This window comes from Vicia villosa, linkage group LG3 (genome assembly GCF_029867415.1).
Source record: "Vicia villosa cultivar HV-30 ecotype Madison, WI linkage group LG3, Vvil1.0, whole genome shotgun sequence".
Taxonomy (NCBI): domain Eukaryota; kingdom Viridiplantae; phylum Streptophyta; class Magnoliopsida; order Fabales; family Fabaceae; genus Vicia; species Vicia villosa.
Window position 1 is genome coordinate 108866781 of NC_081182.1, and position 26575 is coordinate 108893355.

A 26575-nucleotide genomic window follows, 5' to 3' on the forward strand; every position below is an offset into this window, starting at 1 on the left:
ACCTTTACTTTGATTGCACTTCTCTTCAGGTCTGGTATTCTTCTGAGGATCATTATCATTCCTGATGTCAGATGAGATGTTATTGACATCTGGTATACCCCTTCTGTCCAATCTCTTCAAAATTCTATCGAATTGCTTCCCAAGTAATATAACGGTATTTGACAGTCCTTCATCAGTATCCAAATCATCTTGACCTTCGTCATCTTCATCATTGGATATAAAAGTTATGCTCTTATTCTTTTTCTCAAACTTGTCACAAATTGTTTGAGATGGAGGATTATAGTACTCTTTGATATTTCTTGAGAGTTGAAGTTGCCTACTCTTCTAGAGATTAACCATTATCTCAATCTAAGTATATTGTCAACATCCTTGAACAAACTCACATTTTTATATTAAATAAGTAAACAATCATATTAAATTGAATGTGAAATATGCTCCATCAAATGGTGTTCCTCTACCAGATCTCATTTTATATCTTAATTTGGTTGGCAGTATAGTATACCTTACCATTATCAGGTCTGATATTGCTTATGATATTCATGTTTTCAATCAATTTGTTGTCTCTCCTACTACAATATATTGTACAACTGTTCTTCGCATTCTTTGTTATCTCTGGAAAATCCAGTTTTAGAGCCTTGTTTTTCCCTCGTTGTCGTCATTGGAGTTACATGCTTATTCTTATTTTATTGGGTTGGTGACTCCACGGATTCTAAATCTACCACAAGTTTTTGTATCTTTCTTGGAGTCCCCATTATTTCTGAAAAAAATTTAAAACAAGATATTGTATCTCGCTCTTCTACAAAATAAGAATATCTTCTATGACGTTCATCATTACTGAAATAGTTTGATTGTGTTGGTTACTTTTTGATATATGTGTCACTCTTTCTAAACTAACTCTCATGTATTGTAATGACAAGAGTATCATTCAAATTGCTCACACCTCATCATTCATGAACGTAACAAGCAAATTGTAATTGACTATCACTTTACTTTTCACCATCTTCAACATAAAATAATTATTCTATCGTTCGTTTTCTACTCCTTGCATATTGTTGATTTGTTTATGAAGACACATTTCATTAAACATTTCTATTTTTTGATTGACAAATTCTCGATACTTCATGTTAATGTATTATGATTTATGAGTTTCATGGAAGATTATTAATATGTTAGTATATATTTATTAGATCTTAATAATAGCTGTTTCGTCTTTTTACAATATTTATACTCTATTTTAATTGTATTATGTACAATTTCATCATTTTACTAGAAATCCTAGCCTCATTTCTTCTTTATCTTTTGTTAACACAAATATCTTTTTTCATGTTATGGGATATCACCTCATTTCTATTCTCTGATTTTTTTGCGTTTTTAAATAAAATAATATAGGAAATTGTTTTATTGGTTTAATCGATTTTTTTTAGTTTATTTTGTGGATTTCAAATTTCTATGATTATATTCAAATTACTTTTAAGTTTTAATAGTGTATGAATATAAATTTGAAAAAAAAAAAACTTAACATCTAAAAAAAAGTGTTAAACCACAAAAGTTTACTTCATTATTTTATTTGATGAAGTCCTTTAAAAAGACTCTAAAATATCAAGCTTGAATATATTTTATATTCGATTTTGATGGTTGCAAACTTGAATCTTGAATTTTATATAAAAGAATGCTTTTTACTAAAAATTGCACTAATAATAAGATAATAAAATGTCTACTCGAGCTTATTTTGGATTAACCTTTACTAGAGATAGCTACATCTTGTTTGATTGGTTGTATTTCAATCTTGCCCCTTGTATTTCTTGCTAAGCCCTTGGTTTTTCCACGTAATAACAGAGAAATAAATATATATTTTTAGCTAAATGTTTGTTTTTTAATTTGTTTTTGTTGTTGAGTCAAAAAAATCATTGTTGTAAGTGGGCCAGTCCAAAGGTAGTATATTCTTTGAGATATGCCAAATTAGTGAAATATGACATAAAGTAAGAGATTTAGACTGATCGATGGGTATTGTTTTTGTGGAGCTCTTTAAAACAGCTCCTTTCATAGTGGATTCTATTGAAAAAATTGACATAACGTAGATCTCGTGTTATGTTAATTTCTAAAAATTTATTAATGTTATATTATGATAGAAGGGTGCTGCTGCTATCAAAAGATTAGGGTTTACTCAAAAAGACAAACACATAAAATACTAAAATAACATGGTTATAATTAGAGCTGTCAAATGGGCCGGCCCGGCCCAGCCCGCTTCGGCCCGGTGGGCCAATGTGTTTTAATGGGCTGGCCCGGCCCAGCCCAATTGCTAAATGGGCCACATAAAATGAGCCCGACCCATTTTTCAAAGGCCCGTGCGGCCCGATGGGCCAGCCCGGCCCGTATTTCAATATTATAATTTTAATTTTATAAAAAGGATGTAATGGATAAATGCAATACAACATAAGTAGAGAGTCATCATAAACGTATATAAGTGATGTTTAAAATATTTATCCATAAACATATATGAATACCACAAAATCATCCATGTAAAAGTATAAAGTAACTAAATATTATCACCAATACTTATCAAATTTTCTCTACATCTCACAACCATTTCCTTGATCACATCATTTTGAAAATATATCTTAATCCTCTTTAACTTTTCTTTATGACTTGAGAACACATTTATAAAATCATATCTTATCTCAATCTTTTTTCTCCAAAATTTACCAAAATCTTTTTTTAGTGGGCCAGCCCGAAGCCCGCTTGGCCCGGCCCAGCCCAGCCCATAAAAAACATAGGCCCGATGGGCTGACCCAAAAAGACAGGGTCGTGTTTTTTTAAGGTATTTTGCGGCCCGGCCCGCGCTAAATTGTAGGGCTTATGGGCCGGCCCAATGGGCCGAGCCCATTTTGACAGCTCTAGTTATAATTCTGCTTGCCATTTCATTCATTCATCAACGTTTAAATACAGGATTTAATGGGCTACAATTACTCTGGGTCATAAGGCCCACTTGGAGGAAAATTAAATAAAACATATAATAAGAGTTTCTTTTTTTTTTAAATATGATAATTAATCCATGATGAAGTCTTGTTGTCATGTGGGTTTCCTTGTCATTCTCGTGGGCCTATCCAGCACTCTAACATTACTATCCGACCCACTTAAAACCTTGTCCTCAAGGTTTGATGTTAAAGAAACTGATGGCCCAATAGGAGGATTGTGAAGAGGTTGAGAGGAAAAGTCATTTGGCTTCACGTGACCATCATTGCGTGGGGAAACGAGGGGAGCTGAAGTGGTCAAATCGTCAGAAGCAAGAGAGATAGGTTTGGGGCCCGAGGAGGGACAGGTGGCATGTGGAGATGAAATCTGAATGGACCGTTGGGCATCGGATGGTGGGTAACGTTCCACGGAATTCAAAGGCTGTGGAGCATTGAATGTAGAAACAGCGGTTTTTGAAATACCAGGGGCGGTAGCGTGTGGATTCGAGGAAGTGGGGGACAGCTGGGAAACATTATTCCCCTTTACTTGTGAATTGAGATTAGCACGTGGGACAGAAAGAGAAAAAGGGGAAATGGGAATTGAAGGGGATCCAATGCTAATAGATGGTGGGGATTTGTTGAGGTTATTTGGTTTATTTATGAACGGTGTAGATGGGTGCTGATTGGGCAATCTGGAAGTGGTACTATAAGTAGTGAGTTCAGATGGTGGTGTTCCATTTTCACTTCCTTTTGGTTCGAGACTTGCACTTCTCTCTGTGTTTAAGTCTTCACTTTGCACTTCATTTGTTCCCAACCCAGGATGTTGTTCTGAACCAAAATTCAACAAGCCAGTTTCTCTTACATTCTCAGGAATGGGTACCATATCTTGCTGCGGATCAACACCATGGTACCTTCGTAGCTGTGAAACATGAAAAACCGGATGGATGCGAGATGAACTGGGTAGCTGAAGTTCGTAGGCGCTGAGTCCGATTCGACAGATAATCACAAAGGGGCCGAAAAACCGCTTGGCTAGTTTCTGGGAAGTTCTGCGATTGACGGACGTCTGTCGATAGGGTTGGAGACGAAGCCAGACAAGGTCTCCTACGGAGAAGGTACAATATTTTCGTTTCTTATTAGCTTGAGTTTGCATCAGTTTCTGGCTGCGAGCTAAGTTCTGTTTCAGAGTGTTGATGATGATTTGTCTGTTGTGCAGGGATGAGTCTAGCAAGGGAATACTTGCATGACCCTTGATGTAATCTTTGGTTGTTGGAGGTTCGCGTCCATACAGTGCCTCAAAGGGAGTCATGCGGATAGATGAATGGAAGGTCGAGTTATGCCAATATTCTGCCAGGTGAAGGAACTTAAACCACATGCGGGGTAGATCACTCGTAAAACATCGAAGGTATGTCTCTAAACTGCGATTTACGACCTCTATTTGACCGTCGGTTTCCGGATGATAAGCTGTGCTATATTTCAGGGATGTGCCTTGGACGCGAAACAGTTCTTTCCAGAAGGCACTCAAGAAGAGTGGGTCTCTGTCCGAGACGATGGACTTAGGAACACCATGTAAACGGCAGATCTCGGTGGAAAAGCGTCTAGCCAAGTCCTGGGCAGTGAAATGAGTAGGCAAAGCCACAAAATGGACGAATTTAGACAGTCTGTCGCAGACAACCCATATTACTGTATGTCCGAAAGAAGTGGGGAGATGAGTCACAAAATCCATAGATAAGTCTTCCCAAACCTGCTGTGGTATTTCCAGTGGTTGTAGCAAACCCTGTTTTTTTGACGGTATGTACTTATTTTGTTGACAGGTAAGACATGTTTGCACAAAGCGTTTGATATCGCGGTAAAGTCCGGGCCAGAGGAAAGTAGAGGAGATGCGATGCAGTGTGGGTTTTAATCCTGAGTGACCAGAGGTTGGTGAACAATGATAGTCTTGAAGAACGCTTTGGCGAAAATCCAAGGAATCAGGTAAAAAAATCGTCCCTTAAAGTATAACAGTTCGTTTGAAAATTGATACAACTGTTGTAGCTTCTGGTCATTAAGACAGTGTAACACCAGTTCTTGTCCTTCTTTGGTGGTGTAGAAATTTTTTATACGAGTGATGAGTTCGGGAACTAGTGAGGATATAGTGAGCAGCAATGGTGTCTCCTCGGAGTGTCGGCGACTCAAGGCATCAGCAACTTGGTTTGATTTCCCAGGTTTGTAGAAAATCTCAAAACTAAATCCTTGTAATTTGGCAGCCCAATGAGATATGTGGAAATGTTGACCAATGAGATACTGACGCCATTTTTTGACAGCTTCAGTAATGGCGTACATCTCGCGCACGTAAACGGACGATGCTTGCATTCGGTGACACATTTTTCTGCTGAAGAAGGCCAGGGGGTGACCGTCTTGTGAGAGGACTGCTCCTATAGCAACTGCGGAAGCATCTGTTTCAACAATGAAGGTTTTCTTGAAGTCAGGAAGTGCCAGCACAGGAGTTTGAGTCATTTTTTTTTAGTTCTGTAAAAGCTGTATCTGCATCTGTACTCCATGTAAACTTATTAAAACGCAGTAAATCGGTGAGAGGAGCGGCGAGTGTGGCGTAGTGATGGACGAATCGTCTATAAAAACCTGTGAGGTCCAAGAAACCCCTAAGCATCGTGAGTGAGCGAGGCTTCGGCCAGTCTAACATGGATTTAATCTTATCCGGGTCAGGGGTAACTCCAGCAGCTGAAATTATGTGACCTAGGTAATCAACCTTAGGAACTGCAAAAACACATTTAGAAAGTTTTGCTACAAATTTATTTGCAGCAAGTAAATCTAAAATCAAAGTTAGATGAAATAGGTGGTATGAATAAGAAAAACTATAAATCAGAATATCGTCAAAAAAAACAAGAACAAACCGTCGTAAATAGGGGCGCAATAGGTCATTCATAGCCGATTGAAAGGAACTAGGAGCATTAGTTAAGCCAAATGGCATCACCAAAAACTCATAGTGTCCGTCAAAGGTTCTGAAAGCCGTTTTGTGAGTGTCTTCCGGTATGACCCTAATTTGGTGGTAGCCCGACCTGAGGTCGATCTTTGTAAACAAAGAAGCAGAACCCAACTCATCGAAGAGCTCATCTATAGTAGGGATTGGGAATCGGTCACGGATAGTAACAGCATTTAGGGCACGGTAGTCTACGCAAAAGCGCCATGAGCCATCCTTTTTACGAACAAGAAGGACAGGTGATGAAAAAGGGCTATTACTGGGTTTGATAATGCCTTCATCAAGCATTTATTGGATAATTTTGGTCATGGCGTCCTTTTGGGAGTGAGGGTAGCGGTAAGGTTTGACGTTGACTGGGGCAGAGTTTGGTTTTAGAGGGATGTGGTGGTCATGGGGTCTTGAAGGGGGTAAACCATGGGGTTTTTGGAATACAGTAGGATAAGAATTAATAAGGTTAAGGATTTCTGGTTGGGTGGATGATGGGAGTGAAAATTGGCTCTGTGGAAGGTTAGGGTCATCACGGGTGGGTTGGCATAAAAGTAGGTGGATAGAAGCAATAGAGTCAGTGTGAAAAAGGTGGCAGATATGGTTGAAAGTCGAAGGGGCAGGTCCTTGGTTTGAGTCACCCGAGAGAGTAATATTCTCTTTAGCATGAGTGAATGAAATTTGTGGGATTGAGAAATCAGCAACAAGGGGTCCTAGAGTTCGTAGCCACTCCAATCCTAATACTACATCGGCACCCTCAATTGGAATTAAGTAAAAAGGAATGAAAAATAAATGGCTTTGCAAGGTGATAGGGACTGCGGAACAGAGACCAGAACAATCTATTTTGGATCCATTTCCCACCATGACGGAGAAGTTGGGAATTGTGGTACTAGGAATCTGAAGGTGGTGGGCAATTCGAGGCTGTAGAATATTATGTGTACTTCCTGTATCAATGAGAACAGTCACTGATAGTCCATCCAGTAACCCTCTAAATTTGAGTGTTTTGGGAGAGAAATGTCCACTCATAGCTTGTGGGGAGAGTTGGAAGTATGTTTCAGAGCTGTCATGTGGGGAAGTTTCCACATGTAACGGTTCTGGATCAACATTAGGTTCACTTGAATTCTGAATTTCGTCTTCCACCATAAGCAGTAGGAATTTTCCAGCACAGCGATGTCCCGGTATAAATTTCTCGTCACAGTTGAAACACAAACCCTGTGCTCTGCGCTCAGCTTGTTGAGCTGGTGTAATTCGTCTAATAGGCAGACTAGGTTGCGGAATTGGGGCTGGCAGGTTAGATATGGTATTGGGCTTGGGGGTATTGGGCCGAAGTTGTTGGGGTTGGGGGGTGTATGGGGATTTAAATTTGGGTTTTGAGTCTTTGAGCTTGGCTTCAATAAGCTTTGCCAAGCCGATAGCGTGGGAAATAGATTGGGGTTTTTGAACAGCTAATTCATTACGAATATCTAGAATGAGCCCTGAAATGAAACAATTCAGAATTGCCTCTGTTGGTAGGCCAATGACACGGTTACAAAGTTTCTCAAAATTGGTTTGGTATTCGGTGACTGTGCCATGCTGTCTTAATTTAAACAGTTGGGCTTGATGATTTTCATAGGTTGAAGGCCCAAACCGCAGCTCTACAGCCCGAGCGAAAGAATGTCAATCTGAAAGTTCATTACTTTGAAACATCCATTTATACCAACCGAGGGCATCTCCCTTCATATAAAAAGATACCATGGGTAAACGATTTTCGTAGGGAATATTGTAGTAAGCAAAAAATTGTTCTGCTTGAAAAATCCATTCTAAAACATTAGTACCATCAAATATTCCCAGCTCGATTTTCGGCGAATGAAAGTGTGAGGGTGATGTTGATGTTAGATTTGGGTGGGGGAAAGGGGGAAAAGTAGACGTGTGTAGTTGAGGGTAGGATGAAGGAATTGTAGAATAATGTGGTGGTTGTGTGAAGGACGTGTGAGGGGAAAAGGTTGAAAAAGGTAGTGATGTGGTAAAATAATGGCTTTGAAAGGGATATGTTTGAGGTGGCTGTGTGAAAGCTTGGAAGGCAGAATTTGGTGAGTGAATAGATGGGTGTGGCCGTGTAAAGGTTGGAGTATGTGGAGGTGGTGGAGTGTAAAGCTGAGTTGATGCAAGGATTGAGTGAGTAAAATGAGAGGAAGAGGTACCTGGTGTAGATCTGGCCGTTGCTGTAGGCGTAGATCTGGGTGCGGTAGTAGCCGTTGGGGTTTGGGTAGGATTGGGTGCGGCAGTAGCGGTAGGGGTGTGGGTAGATCTGGTCGTAGCTGTCATAGAAGCAAACTGCTGCGTCATTAATGTTGTGAGAGCAGCAAAGTTATTGTTCATGGCAGTCTCCAAGTTGGTATGGTTGGTGTTGATTTGACCCAGCTGCATAGCAACGACATGGTTATTGGCTTCCATGGAGGATTCAAGGTTTTCTTGGGTAAGGATGAGGTTTTCAATCCGTTGGTTAGTGGCTTGGAGAGTGTCATCAATGTCTTTAGGTGTTGGGTTTGTGGGTTTAGGAGGCATGAGGAAGATGATGAAAGCACCAAAATGATAGAAGGGTGCTGCTGCTACCAAAAGATTAGGGTTTACTCAAAAAGACAAACACATAAAATACTAAAATAACATGGTTATAATTCTACTTGCCATTTCATTCATTCATCAACGTTTAAATATAGGATTTAATGGGCTACAATTACTCTGGGTTATAAGGCCCACTTGAAGGAAAATTAAATAAAACATATAATAAGAGTTTCTTTTTTTTAAATATGATAATTAATCCATGATGAAGTCTTGTTGCCATGTGGGCTTCCTTGTCATTCTCGTGGGCCTATCCAGCACTCTAACATATTATAAACATTATGAGAATATATTTTAAAGAATTAGGTTGAAATAATTTAATTACAATATTTTTTTAAATAATTTATGTTTTCCGTCCCAAACAAAAATGAAGAGTTAAAACTCAAACCCGACTTAAAAAATTTCATTATAAATAATAAGTAAATATATATATATATATATATATATATATATATATATATATATATATATATATATATATATATATATATATATATATATATATATATATATATATTGGTCTTAAACTGGTAAGAATCGTCGTCCTTGTATACGTGTAAATGAAATGAAAACTCTATCAAGAATATGTGGCGATTACTGGTTTTTATAAAGTCTGCAAGTTCTAAGTTTTATATGACTCATTCATTTTTCATTATGATTTCTCATTATGATGCATGTCTTCTTGTCTAACTAGGAACAATGAATGGACATCAAATCTCTTGTTTCTTTCTTTTGTATCGTATTTTAATTTTGTTCCGATATTTTTTATTTCATATGATCATTAATCGTGATGGCATCTGATGTCAACTTAGAGCATGTTATTTTATTTTGCATAAGAAAATAATCTATTTATTTTTATTTTAGAATTTTTTTCATTTTTATTTAAAATACCACATGTTTGTTTCTTTATTTTCATCATAAGCATTTTTGTCCATAAAATGTCAAAACAATATTTAAATAAATATTTCATCATTTCTCATTTCATACCTTGCATCATTATGCCATATTATTCATCATCATATTGTTTATCCCATTACTTACAAGTCAATGTACAAAATTCAATCAATTGAATTTTTTTGGCTTCCGTACCACCTACATAGTATATCGATTAATCCGATTCGTGCTACGGAGGCATGTGCATTGGCCAAACATTGTTTCTGCCAGGAATCAAACTCGGTATTCCCTTAATATTGTCCTTTGCAAAGACTCGTTTGTCACTCAAGTCCAAACGCTTAAGAGACCAATATCTAAATGTACATTTTAAATACCATACCATGCATACATTTATCAACCATGCATACATTTATTAACCATGCATAACAATATTATCCATATGCATTTTCCTTTCTTATACTACCCCATACATCATCATCATCTCAAATGAATGAAAATGCACAAAAGATAAAAAGAGAAGGTGCCAAAATCTCATTCTATTTCTCATCATGTTATTATACATATACATTTATTACTACATCATACCATACATTAAAATAACTATAAGACAAAAATCCACAAAAGGACAAAAGGATTCAGAAAAATATCATTTTTCATTCCTCTCTCATATTTACAATATATTATGTCTCAAGAAAATCTCACATACATATCTCTCTAACAACCAAACAATACCAACTTTACACCAATTCACAAACTTTCATGATATATGTGCATACATAAAAAATATCTCAATTAACAAATTTTGTAAAACTTGCTCACCACTCTTCAAAGTCACACAGATTATGCAACATTCACAACTCACACATTCCATTCACTCAAATTTTCCTCTTTCTCTAACAATCTCACATGCATATACACTTGCACAAATTCAATTATATCCTATAAACTTATATGATGAGAGGAGAAGAAAAAAACACATTAAAATTCATATAAAAACTTTGTTAAAACATCGGCACATCACTCACACGAAAATCTCCATCTAACTTTATATTCAATCACCTTCCAACTCCATCATCGTAATCTCTCATCACCAATGTGAGATTTTGAATCGAACTCTAGTATCTTGACAGAGATAGTTCTTTAGTTTGATAGAGTTTAAGCATGTTGTCGAAGTCTGTTCACATGCTGATGTCGAAGTTCTACAAGTTGTAGTCGAAGTGTGTTATAGCATGCAGTAGTCGACAATGTTGAGTTTGTTAGCATATCGAATTTGCCCTGTGTGTTTAGCCCAATTGTTTAAGTTAGCTTGTAGCCTAAGTTAGCTTAATCGTCTATAAATAGACTAGTTCTCTCAGGTTGTTGAGAGAGCTTCATTGTTGATATTCACTTGTAATCTGTAAATCCTTATTGAGTAAGTGAATACAAAAACAGTTACAACCAATCCTATTTTTCTTCTTCTCCTCTCTTCTCTCCCTTTTCCTGAAAAACCTAATAGGGTTTCTTGTGTTTGTTCAATAAACTCAATCTTTCTCATAGTTTTGATTTGTTCCTGACGACAATCCAACACAACAAACCGGTACAGTGAGCGTAGAGAAGAATATGCCATCAATGAAGTATGAGATTGAGATATTCACCGGTGAGAATGATTTTGGTTTGTGGCGCTTGAAGATGCAAGCCCTTCTTGTTCAACAGGGTTTGATAAAAGCGTTGAAGGGATTCACAACCATGGATGTTGGCAAACGGAGAATGAGAAAATGATGATGGTAAAGAAAACCCACAATGTCACTGTATTGAGGCTTGGTGATATGGTTCTCTAGCAGGTGTCGAAGGAGAAGACAACGACGAATGTATGGTCAAAACTTGGAAGTTTGTACATGACCAAATTGTAGCCAATTTCCTCTACCTGAAGCAAGTTTTATATTCATTCAAGATGAGCAAAGACAAAGTCTTGGATGAGCAGTTGGATACGTTCAACAAGCTAATTCTTGATCTTGAAGATATCAATGTCAAGAACAATGATGAAGATCAAGCGGTTTTGTTGTTGTGTGTTTTACCATGTTTTCATGCTCACTTTAAAAAACTCTCTCGTATGGAAGAGATTCCTTGACCTTTGAAGAAGTTCAATCAGCCTTGTACTCTAAGGATTTGAACAAACGAAAGGAGCATAAACCATCGTCTATTGGTGAAGGTTTGTCCATTAATGGGAAATTCTTAAAGAAAGATGGTAAGTTTGAAAAGAAGAAGGGTAAAGGCAATTCAGAAATCTTATGGTGGTGCCACTTCTACAATTAGGTGTTATCACTGTAAGAAGGAAGGTCATACAAGAAAAGTGTGCCATGATCAACAGAATAATCATGGTGTGAAGGACAATGATAATGCTCCATTGTGTAAGAATATTTTGAATCATATGATGTTATCATAGTTTCGAGCAACAATTATTGCAAGGAATGAACCACAGATTCAGGTTACACTTGGCACATGACTCAAAACAAAGATGTGCTTGAGGAATTTTGAGATCAAGATGGTGGATCAATGTTGTTGGGAAACAACAAAGCCTGGAAAATTATAGGAATTGGATCTGTACGATTCAAGCTCCATGATGAGTCAATAAAGATATTGACTAGTGTCAGGTATGTACCTGATCTAAAAAGAAATTTTATTTCTCTTGGTGAATTCGACAAGAAAGGATATGTTTTCAAAGGAGAGCAAGGTATTCTAAGGGTAATGAAGGGGTCAAAGCAAGTCTTGGGAGGCATAAAAAGTCAAGTTTTGTATACTCTTAAGGATGAGGTAGTTACTGGTTCAGCAGATGTGGTGTCCATAAAACCCGTGTCAAAGACTGAGCTATGGCACACGACACTTGGCCATGTTAGTGAAAGAGGTATGGTCGAATTGTTGAAACAAAATCTGTTATGTGGTGACAAGGTTGAAAATTTGAAATTTTGTGAAACTTGTGTATTTGGTAAATCTTGTAGGGTGAAGTTTAACAAAGGTAAATAAAGAACACATGGATTCTTTGATTATATCCATGTTGATCTTTGGGGTCCTGCAAGATATTCTTCACATTCATGTGCAAGGTATTTTCTATCCATAGTTGATGATTATTCCAGAAAGTTATGGGTATTCATTCATAAAGCTAAGGATGAAACTTTTGAAAATTTCGAAAGCTGGAAGACTTTGATCGAAAAGCAAACTTGCAATAAGGTCAAGAGGTTAAGAATAGACAATGGTCTTGAATTTTGCAATGAGGCGTTCAAGAGCTATTGCGCAGTGTCTGGTATTGCAAGGCATAAAACTACTGCAGGTATCCCCTAGAAAAATGATTTAGATGAAAGGTTTAATCGAACCATTTTGGAAAGAGTTAGATGTAAGTTGGTTAGTGTGAGATTGAAGAGGGTGTTTTGGTTTGATGTTGTTTCTACACCAGCATATTTGATAAATAGATGTGCCTCTACTGCCTTAGGGATGAAGACACCCAAAGAAGTATGGTCGGGACATGCACCTAATCTTGACAGACTTGGAGTATATATTTGTGTAGCCTATGCTCACATTAGACAAGACAAGGTCGAACCTAGAGCCCTGAGATGCATGTTCATGGGGTATCCTGAAGGAGTTAAAGCTTATAAACTGTGATTCCTAAAGCCACGTCATAGGAAGTGTATCAGAAGTCGAGACATATTTTTCAACGAAGCAGAAATGGCATTCAAGAAAACTGATGATGCTAGTAGAAATGTAGAAATCTCTGAAGAAGAGTTGAAACAAGAAGAGATTCTTGTTGAGGTAAGGCATAATGATGTTGAATTGCATAACCCAAATGTAGTCGGAGAAGAAGCAAAAGTTGCTGATGAAGATGAGGAAACTGATAATGACTACCTGCTGGCTCAAGACAGGTCGAGAAGAATCATTAAGCTACCTCAGAGACTTGGTTATGTGAGTCTCATAGCCTTTACCTTAATCTCTGCAAGTGAGTCGAAATAAGACTGAATGGCTGAAGGCCATGAATGATGAGATGAAATCTCTTCAAGATAATAACACTTGGGGGCTGATCAAGAAACCTGTATGGGCCAGGTTAGTCAGATGTAAGTAGATTATCAATGTTAAGGAAGGAATCGAATGAATGATGTCGAAGAGATACAAGGCAAGATTGGTTGCTAGGGGCTTCACTCAGAAAGAAGAAGTCGACTTTTAAACATCACATATCTATTCGAATGATGCTTGCCACGGTAGCAAAGTCTGACCTAGAGCTGGAACAGATGGATGTGAAAACTGCTTTCTTGTTTGGTGATCTAAATGAAACAATCCTGATGAGGCAAATTGAAGGGTATGCAGAAGATGGAAAGGAATATTATGTGTGCAAGCTGAATAGATCTTTATATGGACTGAAACAATCTCCTCAACAATGTAATATGAGATTTGAAAAGTTAATGGAACACATAGGTTTCACTATGAACCAGTTCGACCAATGTGTGTATTTCATATTTAAACCTAGAAATTCACTTGTTATTTTTGTTGCTTTGTATGATGATATTCTCATAGCAAGTAACAATGTCGAGGATGTAATGAAGGTGAAGGCTGAACTCGATAAAGAGTTCGACATGAAGGATCTTGGAGCTGCCTCCATAATTTTTATGATTGACTTTCAGAGAGATAAAAAGAAGTCGAGATTATGTTTATCTCAAGAGACATGTCCGATGAAGATTTTCGAAAAATTTGGTATATCTAATTCAAAGCCTCTTGTAACTCCGAAAAATCCTCAGTTCAAGCTGAGTACGACTCAAAGTCCTAGTATAGAAGCTAAAAGAGTCTATATGAATAGCATTCTATATGTTAGTATAGTAGGTTTTTTGATGTATGCCATGGTCTATACGAGGCCAAACATAACATATGTAGTGAGCCTTGTAAGCAGATATGTGGCCAATCCTAGTGAGCAGAGTCCTGATTTATGGTGGAGCATGTAATGAAGATAGCAAAGTAGAAATCGAATGATTTTTTGACTCTGATTATGCAGGCTGTATGGATTCTATAAAATCTATTTCTGGATATGTTTTCAATATGTTTAGCACAATAATTAGTTGGAAAGAGACACATCAGAAGGTTGTTGCCTTATCATCCACTGAAGCGGAATATATTGCCCACACTGGAGCTGTGAAAGAAGCATTGTGACTTGAAGGTTTTTCTAAGGAGCGGAAACTTCAAGGTCGATTTATCACTGTTAAATGTGATAGTCAAAGTGCCATACATTTGTCAAAGAATTCAACCTATCATGAGCGAACCAAGCACATCGATGTAAGATTGCATTTTGTCAGAGAAATAATCGAGCATGGAGAAGTCCAAGTGCCTAAGGTTTCGAATGAATATAATGCTGCTGATATGGTCACCAAGAAATTACCAAGCTGCATTTCCATTGTATGCAGTTGATAAAGCTGCATGGAGAAAACTAGTATGTTTCCCTTATGTTGTAGAGTTTGTTCAAAGCTGGAGATTTGTGAGATTTTGGATCAAATTCTAGTATCTCGACTCCTTGGTTCAACAGAGTTTAAGCATGTTATCGAAGTTTGTTCATATGTTGATGTCGAATTCCTATATGATGTAGTCGAAGTGTGTTTTAGCATGAAGTAGTCGATAATGCTAGGTTTTTTAGCATGTCGAATTGGGCCTATGTGTTTAGCTTAATTGTTTAAGATAGCTTGTAGCCTAAGTTAGATTAGTAGTCTATAAATAGACTAATTCTCTCGATTGTTGAGAGAGGGTTATTGTTGTTATTCACTTGTAATATGTAATATGTAAACTCCTATTGAGTAAGTGAATAGAAAAAAAGTTACAATCAATCCTAATTTCTTCTTTTTCTTCCCTCTTCTCTTCCTTTGGTGAAAACCTAATAGGGTTTCTTGTGCTTGTTCAAGAAACTCAATCTTTCTCATAGTTTTGGTTTGTTCTTGATGACACTCCGATATGATATTCCACCTTCAAGCCATAACTCCACTTTCATCCAAAACAACAACGTCATCCTATTAAAATAGCAATCACAATACATCATAAACCATAACAACACCATAGCAGAAACCTTAATAAAAATAGAAAATGGAAACGAAATAGAAAAAGAAGAAAGAACCATGGACTGAAGCTCATTGAAAAATGCACCCAAACTCCACAACCGACAACCTCTCGGCCAAAAAATGCTAATCCACCGTGCCACATTGAATTTGCAACAACTGCCACGTCCAACCACCTATCTCTACTGCGCCACCAATTATGTCTCTCAACATCGCTGACTGCAAGACATCGTGAAACCTCCACCGTGTCAAATATGTTAGTCTCTCTTCCCTTTTGTTTTGTCATTTGTTTTCTTCAACGTGGGGTTTGGTTTGTTGTGGTAAGATTTTCTTTAATGTTGTGGATGTGAGAACAGAGGAAGCAATATTTTGATTTTGTAAGAGGCTTAAATAAGAGGGAGGAAAGAATAAGAGGAAATTGTGAATTGAGAGTTTGAAGAGAGGATTGAGGTTGTTCTTGCTTTTTCACAGTTTCTAAAAAAATAGAAAGAGGGAACGAGAAAGAATATTGAACTAGGGATTTTTCTGTTTTCTTCTTTTTAGTATTTTTTATTTATTTTTATTTTTAAAATTTAAATAAAAATGCCACATGTCATGCTTTTATGGTGGGGTTTTAAATAATAGAGGGAATCCTATACAAGATCCCATGGTATCTATTGTGGGCGTGAGTTTAGACGACCATTTGATCATGAATCTTGTTTGCATCATGATATGAGATCATGGTCGTCTGATCTTCATCAGACAATCCAAACAACCCAACTTTATTTGTTTTTGTTTGGGTTTGTTTTTATTTTCTTTTGTTTGCTTTCAGGGCCTCCAACATTGGGCCTCTCTCAAAATTACTCAGCCAGACCCCCTTTACTCAACAATACCCCTTCTATGTTAAATGTTTAAATAATTAATTAGATTGAGTAGTTGATTTATTTTTATGATTATTGTGAATATTAATATTCAAAAACCCATTCTTATTTACTATAAAAGATCAAGCTTAATTAATTTAATTTTTTTTATAAATTGATTAGTAAATAGTAAGAAATTTATGAATCTCTTTTGGTTTCAATTTAACAATCAAACTATTTCACAAATAGCCTAATTCATTTTTACAATTTAATTGAATTAAAACAAAAAAAAAAAATCTAAATTAAATTTGGATGAAAAAGGAACGGGTGGATGTACATCCACTTGCTCCTCGAATAAACAAGTGGTTGACGTACGCTTCATTGCTCGAATATTCATCTTCCGAATAAAAATACATTAATAAAACTTGAATGAAAAACGAATGGATGGATGTATATCCATTTACTTTTCGAATAAATGAGTGGTTGGCGTACGCCTTATTGCTCGAATATTTGTCTTCCACCAATAAATGTCATATTAAAATCGGATGAAAAAGGAATGGGTGGATGTACATCCACTTGCACCTCGAATAACTGAGTGGTTGACGTACGCTTCATTTCCTAAATATTAGTCGTCCACCTAAAAATATTTTCAACTCATCAAACCTATTTTTCCGCCCTAGTGCGGTGAAAAACCTTTTCATAAACGATTGATGATTTATCCATTCCAATGAGAAGCATGAAATAACGCTTCATTCCTTCCATATGCGAGTAGCAAGCGACGTTGTCTGCTCGAATGCGATTAAAAAACAATCTATGAAAATCTGGATTATGTTTTATCCATTCCGATGCGATTGATACAGAATGTTCCCTACTCTCGTGTGTGGGTGGCAAGCAATGTTTTACAGCTCAAATGCGACCTAAATATGTTTCACTAAAATCGACCAACAAACAAACATTTTCTACCCAGAACTATGTAGCATTGAGTTCTCTATCGCACCTGGGGATACGTAAGAGCGAGATTCAGCGTCTCGTCAAGCACCCAAATAAAAAATCTAACATCTCCCATTTATTTCATCTTATAAATATTCCGCAATAATTAGAAAAAATTAAATAATGTCAGCAAACGCTCTTATTCGTAAAGCTCATTAAACGGTTTCTGTTGAGTACAACAAATGTGTGAGGTGCTAATACCTTCCCCACGCATAATCGACTCCTGAATCTGAATTTGGTTGCGATGCCCATATTTTTTAATTTAGGGTTTTATCAATGTTTTACCTTTTAAAAATAAACTTTGGTGGCGACTCTTATTGATTTCAAGCCTTCATACGCTCGGGTATTTTTGCGCCGCAACAGTCTGAGATTGACCTTTATGATCGTTAATATACTCTTAAAGTTATGTTTGCATATTGGGGTGTTCTTGTCATTAGCTGGATGTGTTTGTCTTGGATCGGTCTGTTTGCTTTGGTTCAATGATCAATCCATTCCTAAGTTCCTACCCGGCCCCATCAGTACATACCTGAGTTCGTACATGAACTTAAAAGAAATCATAATGTTTCCAGTTCCTCAAGTATGAGGCCCAAAGAAATAAAGTGCTATAGGGGGAGAGATTAAAATATACACAGTCTTTCAAACATAGAGTTTAAATGGGTGAGGTGGTTTGGGAGAGAGAGAGAGGCTGAAATGTAGATTTATAATGTATATAGATTTTGCATGTATGTTTAATTGCTTAATTTTTATACACTTATTGTAAAAAGTTTTACAATGTCAAGAAATCATAATGATTCGTATATGTAGTTTTAGTATATGTAGTTTTAGAGATGATTATAATTAAATTTGATATTTTTTAAGTGTTAAAAATGTTTTTAATCTCTATAAAGTTAGCAATTTTCACTTTTGGTACCTGAAATTTTGTTCCTCAGGAGACAAATGTTGAACCAGATGTATGGTACAACTTGTCCAAATCTGATATGATAGTTTAGCTTATAAGAGATGAAGAAGCGGAAAAGCAATCAAGAACACAAGCAATTGTTAACACAGTTTAGTGAAATCACACCTACGTCTAGGGGACACTCTGTAACACCCCACTTTCCCATATCGAAAATAAACGAATTATAAATACATAAATAATCAGAGTAATACGAGTAGGATGTCACATCTTCTAAACAATTCACAATAACATCACTTTATTTAATATTCATTAAATTAGAATATCCTATACTGCAGCGGAATTCAAAACAACTTATTAATTCTCATGGCACCACGGCCCCAACAAATAAATCATATCCACTAAACCGGTGGTCCAACAATAATGTCAAAATCAAGATACGTAACAATTTAACATTTAACTGAAAGGAAAACAAAACACAGCGTATCCCAACATCCCCGTGTTACGTATCAGAACGACTCCTAAGACTCGATCAGGTAATACTCGAGAAATCCAAGCACTACTCTGGTACCTGGTTATCTGTACTCCCGAAGAAGCACAGACACAACAACAGAAAAGGGGTGAGAATTACATTCAATAAATATACGGTGAAATATCACATGGTTAAGGAGTAGTATCTACACCACACACAAACACAATCATAAACAGATTCTCACACCATCAATCACACAACAACATCATTACATGACATTTACAAACAGTCAGATGAATGAAAATGTAACTATCGACTCTACATGCATGTGGTACCAACAGAGCATAAGCCCTCAACAGATGCCATTATATTAGAGGCAATAACAAGGCATAAGCCTTCAACAATGCCAATACAGGCCAACAACAGAGCATAAGCCCCCAACAACATATGTATGCAATATGGATGTCTCATCAACATAATTCAACAACACAAGGCTTCAGCCTTCAACTCATCGCCATTTAGGCTATCAACCAGCTCAACAACATGCAACTATAATTTTATTATTTTGTAGTTACATTCACAACAGTCAACACGAACTTATCACAATATTTTATGTCCAAAGCATAACTCTTACAGTCTCTCTATGTTTACCTAAGTCCTACAGTTTAAGTAACTCAGAAAGGTATTTATTTCACTCAAGGATCAGGAGAAAATCACAAAAATGGAAAATTTTGCACACTAGCGTAACCATACGCGTACAGCTAAGCCATACGCGTATACCCCCTTGCCCATACGCGTATCATACACGTTTTGCCAGAATCAGATTTTCACTAAAAACTCCTCCATACGCGTATCACATTCTCATACGCGTATGACCTCTCTCTCATACGCGTACCATACACATTCCACCAGTTGGTTGTACTATGTTGGGACAGGGCTGCGTATCATACGCGTATAGCCCCCTGGGTGTGTCCCTCGTACGCGTATGGCCTCAACCCATACGCGTATCATACGCAAACTGACAGGAAAATTGTCTTTCCAAGTCTGCATTTGCATCAGTCTGTTCTCACTCGTTTTCATCACTTCCCGTCTGCGATTTCAGGTCTAAAACATCATAATTTCACCTATTAACTCACACCTTTCATCTAGATTCATTAACCTATTATGCTACATCAGTTTTAACATGATAACAACTCAATTCCTACTCATCAAATTGGACAGTTTTACACTCAGATTCAGTTCCTCTTATGAACACAACAACAACTCAACCAACACCCAAAACCACACCAAAATTCATCAATCCAAATTAGAATTTCGTCCACAATCATACAATACTCATTAATCATGAAGAAAATCATATAATTCAAATCAATTCACACATCAAAGAAGGAATCAACATGTCAATTATGAAACCTAAAGAGGGAAAGGAACCCTCACTACCCTCTCATGTTGTAATCACCATTTAGAGAACCCATTCTCCCCCTTACCTTAGAATTGAGCTTTGATCCTTCAACAATGGTGGAGTTCTTCTACCTCTTGCCCTAGCCTTTTTCTCTGTTTTCACGTTCCTCTAAATTTTGCCAAAAGAAACTATTCCTTATAATTTTTCTTTATTTTTATTAATCTCTCATTAATCCTTAATTTGCTAATGGGCTTACTACACACCCTCCCAATTACTAATCACTACTTGCCCCAAATAACTAATTAATCATTTTACTATTTACTAATTAATTATTAAACGAATATAATAAAAATTAAATATCAGTTTAAGACACCAAATACACCCAACAATTACGTAATAAATAAATATCGAAAATTAGGGCGTTACAACTCTCCCCCACTTACGATATTTTCGTCCTCGAAAATCTTACCTCGTTCAAACAACTCGGGATAGGAGTCTCGCATCTTGCTCTCCATTTCCCACGTCATGCTTTCTCCGGTAGTCCCCGTCCAGACTACTTTCACCAACGGGATATCTTTACCTCTAAGGGACTTTATCTCACGATCTGTGATCCGAATCGGCATCGTCTCTACTGTAAGGTTCTCTCTCACTTGCACATCATCCATATGAATCACGTGAGATGGATCTGGAACATACTTTCGAAGCTGTGACACATGAAACACATCGTGCAGATTCGACAGGTTAGGCGGTAACGCCACCCTATAAGCGACAGTACCAACTCTCTCTGAAATTTGATAAGGACCGATAAATCGTGGAGTCAGCTTCTTTGACTTCAGGGCACGACCAACACCAGTCACAGGCGTGACTCTTAGAAACACATGGTCACCTGATTCAAATTCTAACTCCTTTCTTCGCTTATCATGATAGCTCTTCTGTCTACTCTGTGAAGCCTTCATCTTTTCCCGAATCATCTTTACCTTCTCTGTGGTTTCCCGTACAATTTCCGGTCCAAGTACTACACCTTCGCCAGATTCGTGCCAACATAGCGGAGTTCTACACCTCCGACCATACAACGCTTCAAAAGGTGCCATCCCGATACTAGAATGATGACTGTTATTATAAGTAAACTCGATCAATGGAAGATGAGTGCTCCACGGGCCTCCTTGTTCGAGAACACATGCTCTCAACAAATCCTCTAGAGACTGAATAGTCCTTTCAGTTTGACCATCCGTCTGAGGATGATACGCCGAACTTAACCTCAACTTAGAACCCAAACTTTCTTGCAAGCTCTTCCAAAAATCTGAAGTGAATCTCGGATCTCTATCCGACACAATGCACAAGGGAATACCATGCAACTTCACAATCATTCGGACATAGATCTCAGCTAACTTTGCCACCGGATACGTGATGTTAATAGGTATGAAATGGGCTGATTTGGTAAGCCTATCAACAATCACCCATATCGAATCGTGTCCACTCGCAGTATTAGGCAACCCCGTTACGAAATCCATCGAAATGCTATCCCACTTCCATTCTGGAATTTCTAACGGTTGCATCAATCCTGCAGGCTTTTGGTGTTCAATCTTCGATTTTTGACAAGTTAAACAAGCATATACAAATCGTGCCACGTCTTCTTTCATTCTCGGCCACCAGAATATCTTCTTCAAGTCTTGATACATTTTAGTAGCTCCAGGATGAATACTCAAGTTACTTCGATGACCTTCTTCTAAAATCATCCTTTTCATATCATTGTCATCAGGGATACATATTCGATCCTGCAATCTCAACACTCCTTGCGCATCCACCCTAAAATCACTCTTCTCGGATTTGCCACAACCCACTATCATGTCTACCATTTTCACATCCAATTTCTGAGCCTCTTTGATACTGTTCAGAAAGTCATTATCAATTTTAAGCATTCCCAACTTAACACTCTGCGGTGTCACTTCACAAATCAAGCTCATATCTCGGAATTGTTCGATCAATTCTAATTCTTTAACCATCATAGCGGACATGTGCAAGGTCTTCCGGCTTAAGGCATCAGCCACAACATTTGCCTTACCGGGGTGATAATTCAACCCGAAATCATAATCTTTCAGCAGTTCTAACCATCTTCGCTGTCTCATGTTCAGCTCCTTCTGGTCAAACAGGTATTTCAAACTCTTATGGTCACTATAGACTTCAAATCTAGAACCATAGAGATGATGTCTCCAAATTTTTAGTACGAAAACAACAGCAGCGAGTTCCAAATCATGGGTAGGGTAGTTCTTTTCATGAATTCTCAGTTGTCTCGATGCATAAGCAATTACCTTACCATTCTGCATAAGTACACCACCTAAACCCATCAGAGAAGCATCGCAATAAACTACAAAAGGTTCTCTTGGGTTCGGTAACGTCAAAACCGGAGCTGTCGTCAGTCTCTTCTTCAGTTCCACAAAACTTTCTTCGCATTGTGCATCCCATATGAACACTTTGCCCTTACACGTCAACTTAGTTAACGGAAGTGCCAACTTAGAAAATCCTTCAATAAACCGTCTGTAGTAACCGGCTAAGCCCAAGAAACTTCTAATCTCGGTAGCTGACTTTGGAGTCTCCCATTGTAACACAGCATCTACCTTAGATGGGTCTACAGTAATGTCACTACCAGATATGACATGTCCCAGAAAACTGACTTCTTTCAACCAAAATTCACACTTGGACAACTTCGCATACAACTTCCTTTCTTTCAACACTTGCAATACCGTCCTCAAATGATCTGAATGCTCTGGCTCTGATTTAGAATATATCAAGATGTCGTCTATGAACACCACGACGAACTGATCTAAATACTCATGGAAGATACGGTTCATATATTCCATAAATACTCCTGGCGCGTTCGTAACACCAAACGGCATTACTGAATATTCATAATGTCCATATCTTGTTCTGAACGCTGTCTTCTGTACATCTTCATCTTTAACCTTAATCTGATGGTAACCCGATCTCAGATCGATCTTGCTAAAAACACTCGCATCCACCAATTGGTCCATCAAATCATCTATTCTCGGTAGCGGGTATTTATTCTTAATGGTTACTTTATTCAGCTGTCTATAATCTACGCAAAGTCTCATGCTTCCGTCCTTTTTCTTCACTAACAGCACTGGAGCTCCCCACGACGATACACTTGGTCTGACAAACTTCTTCTCCAGTAAGTCTTCTAATTGCTTCTTTAATTCTGTCAACTCAGATGCGGACATCCTGTACGGTGCCATAGAAACAGGTCTGGTACCAGGTACAAGATCAATCGTAAACTCAATTCCTCTTTCTGGCGGCACATTGGGAATCTCATCGGGAAAAACTTCAGGGAATTCACATACTACCGGTAGCTCATCGATGATGTTCTGATTCTCGATTGACAATGTTGCCATCAACGAGAACATCTCTACCTCTTCCTTCAGTAATTGTCGTACCTGCTTAGATGACACTAAACCAGCTCTTCTTCTTCGGCAGTTGAAAATCTCACAGTCTTGTTATAACAATTGATATGAGCATAGTTATATTCTAACCAGTCCATTCCCAAAATTACGTCCAGCCCGGCTAACGGTAAACATACTAAATCAACAGCAAAGTCCCTGTCGAAGATCGACAACGGACACTTCAAACAAACAAGAGATGTAGTCACAGATCCTTTAGCTGGAACCTCAACTACCATCTCGCCATTCATCGAAGATAGCACAAGACCCAACTTTTCAACACATTCAGCAGCAATAAAACAATGAGTAGCGCCAGTATCGATAATAGTAATTAAAGGCATACTATTGATGAAGCAAGTACCTCTAATGAGTCTTTCCTCAGTGCTTGTCTGAGTACCAGCCAATGCGAACACCTTACCACCAGCTTGTGCCTTCTTTGGTTTCTGACATTGACTTCCAATGTGTCCTTCTTCACCGCAATTAAAACAAACCACTTCTTTATGTCTACATTCAGACATCATATGACCAGTCTTGCCACAACGAAAGCACTTCTTAACGTCATCAGTGCAGTAAGTACTCTTGTGACCAGCCTTGCCACATTTAAAACACACAATCGGGACAGGAGCACCTCCGCCACTTGTTCTCTGGCCCGGAGCAGCCCTCTGTTTGCCCTTGCCAGCTGGAGTGTCATAAGGCTTGCCACGTTGCTGACTCTGCTTACCTCTTCTATCACTGACAATCTTATAGTGAGCAGCATTATCTTCCTCAAAGATTCTGCAGCTGTCTACCAAGTTAGGGAAAACGCGGATCTGCTGATACCCTATAGCCTTCTTGATCTCAGAGCGTAACCCATTTTCAAACTTAACGCATTTTGAAAACTCTGCACCCTCTCCATCATATTATGGATAAAATTTGGCCAATTCAGTGAACTTTGCAGCATAGTCAGTCACTGACATGTTCCCTTGTTTCAGTTCGTGGAACTCGATTTCCTTCTTGCCACGGACGCTCTCAGGATAATACTTCCTCAGGAATTCTCTTCGGAACACGTCCCAAGTGATCTCTTCACCTGCAGCTTCTAGTCTAGGACGTGTTGCTAGCCACCAGTCGTCAGCTTCGACTGCTAGCATATGCGTCCCATAGCGAACTTTTTGAGCCTGAGTACAATCCATTACACGAAAGATCCTCTCGATCTCTTTCAACCACTCTAGGGCTCCATTGGGGTCGTGCTTGCCTTTGAAGACCGGCGGGTTCTCCCTCTGGAAAGTAGCCAAACTGCGAGACCCAGCATTCTCACCAGCATTAGGTTGATGTTCCAGAGCTTGAGCCATAACCTCCAAAGCAGCAGCAATCGCAGCATCGTTTCTTCCAGCCATTTCAACTAAACACTGCAACAGAAACATAGTTTAGATAACGAGATTAACAATACTCGATTTGTTAGTGACTCAACTACTTGGTCGGACGGACCGACCTGCTCTGATACCAATTGTAACACCCCACTTTCCCATATCGAAAATAAACGAATTATAAATACATAAATAATCAGAGTAATACGAGTAGGATGTCACATCTTCTAAACAATTCACAATAACATCACTTTATTTAATATTCATTAAATTAGAATATCCTATACTGCAGCGGAATTCAAAACAGCTTATTAATTCTCATGGCACCACGGCCCCAACAAATAAATCATATCCACTAAACCGGTGGTCCAACAATAATGTCAAAATCAAGATACGTAACAATTTAACATTTAACTGAAAGGAAAACAAAACACAGCGTATCCCAACATCCCCGTGTTACGTATCAGAACGACTCCTAAGACTCGATCAGGTAACACTCGAGAAATCCAAGCACTACTCTGGTACCTGGTTATCTGTACTCCCGAAGAAGCACAGACACAACAACAGAAAAGGGGTGAGAATTACATTCAATAAATATACGGTGAAATATCACATGGTTAAGGAGTAGTATCTACACCACACACAAACACAATCATAAACAGATTCTCACACCATCAATCACACAACAACATCATTACATGACATTTACAAACAGTCAGATGAATGAAAATGTAACTATCGACTCTACATGCATGTGGTACCAACAGAGCATAAGCCCTCAACAGATGCCATTATATTAGAGGCAATAACAAGGCATAAGCCTTCAACAATGCCAATACAGGCCAACAACAGAGCATAAGCCCCCAACGACATATGTATGCAATATGGATGTCTCATCAACACAATTCAACAACACAAGGCTTCAGCCTTCAACTCATCGCCATTTAGGCTATCAACCAGCTCAACAACATGCAACTATAATTTTATTATTTTGTAGTTACATTCACAACAGTCAACACGAACTTATCACAATATTTTATGTCCAAAGCATAACTCTTACAGTCTCTCTATGTTTACCTAAGTCCTACAGTTTAAGTAACTCAGAAAGGTATTTATTTCACTCAAGGATCAGGAGAAAATCACAAAAATGGAAAATTTTGCACACTAGCGTAACCATACGCGTACAGCTAAGCCATACGCGTATACCCCCTTGCCCATACGCGTATCATACACGTTTTGCCAGAATCAGATTTTCACTAAAAACTCCTCCATACGCGTATCACATTCTCATACGCGTATGACCTCTCTCTCATACGCGTACCATACACATTCCACCAGTTGGTTGTACTATGTTGGGACAGGGCTGCGTATCATACGCGTATAGCCCCCTGGGTGTGTCCCTCGTACGCGTATGGCCTCAACCCATACGCGTATCATACGCAAACTGACAGGAAAATTGTCTTTCCAAGTCTGCATTCGCATCAGTCTGTTCTCACTCGTTTTCATCACTTCCCGTCTGCGATTTCAGGTCTAAAACATCATAATTTCACCTATTAACTCACACCTTTCATCTAGATTCATTAACCTATTATGCTACATCAGTTTTAACATGATAACAACTCAATTCCTACTCATCAAATTGGACAGTTTTACACTCAGATTCAGTTCCTCTTATGAACACAACAACAACTCAACCAACACCCAAAACCACACCAAAATTCATCAAT

At 38.0% G+C, this 26575-nt stretch overlaps 1 pseudogene; it reads right to left on the reverse strand.

Annotated features, from left to right (window-relative positions):
* Positions 1-15368: 15368 nt before the first annotated feature.
* Positions 15369-24878, reverse strand: LOC131658778 (uncharacterized; annotated as a pseudogene).
* Between the last annotated feature and the right edge of the window lie 1697 nt (positions 24879-26575).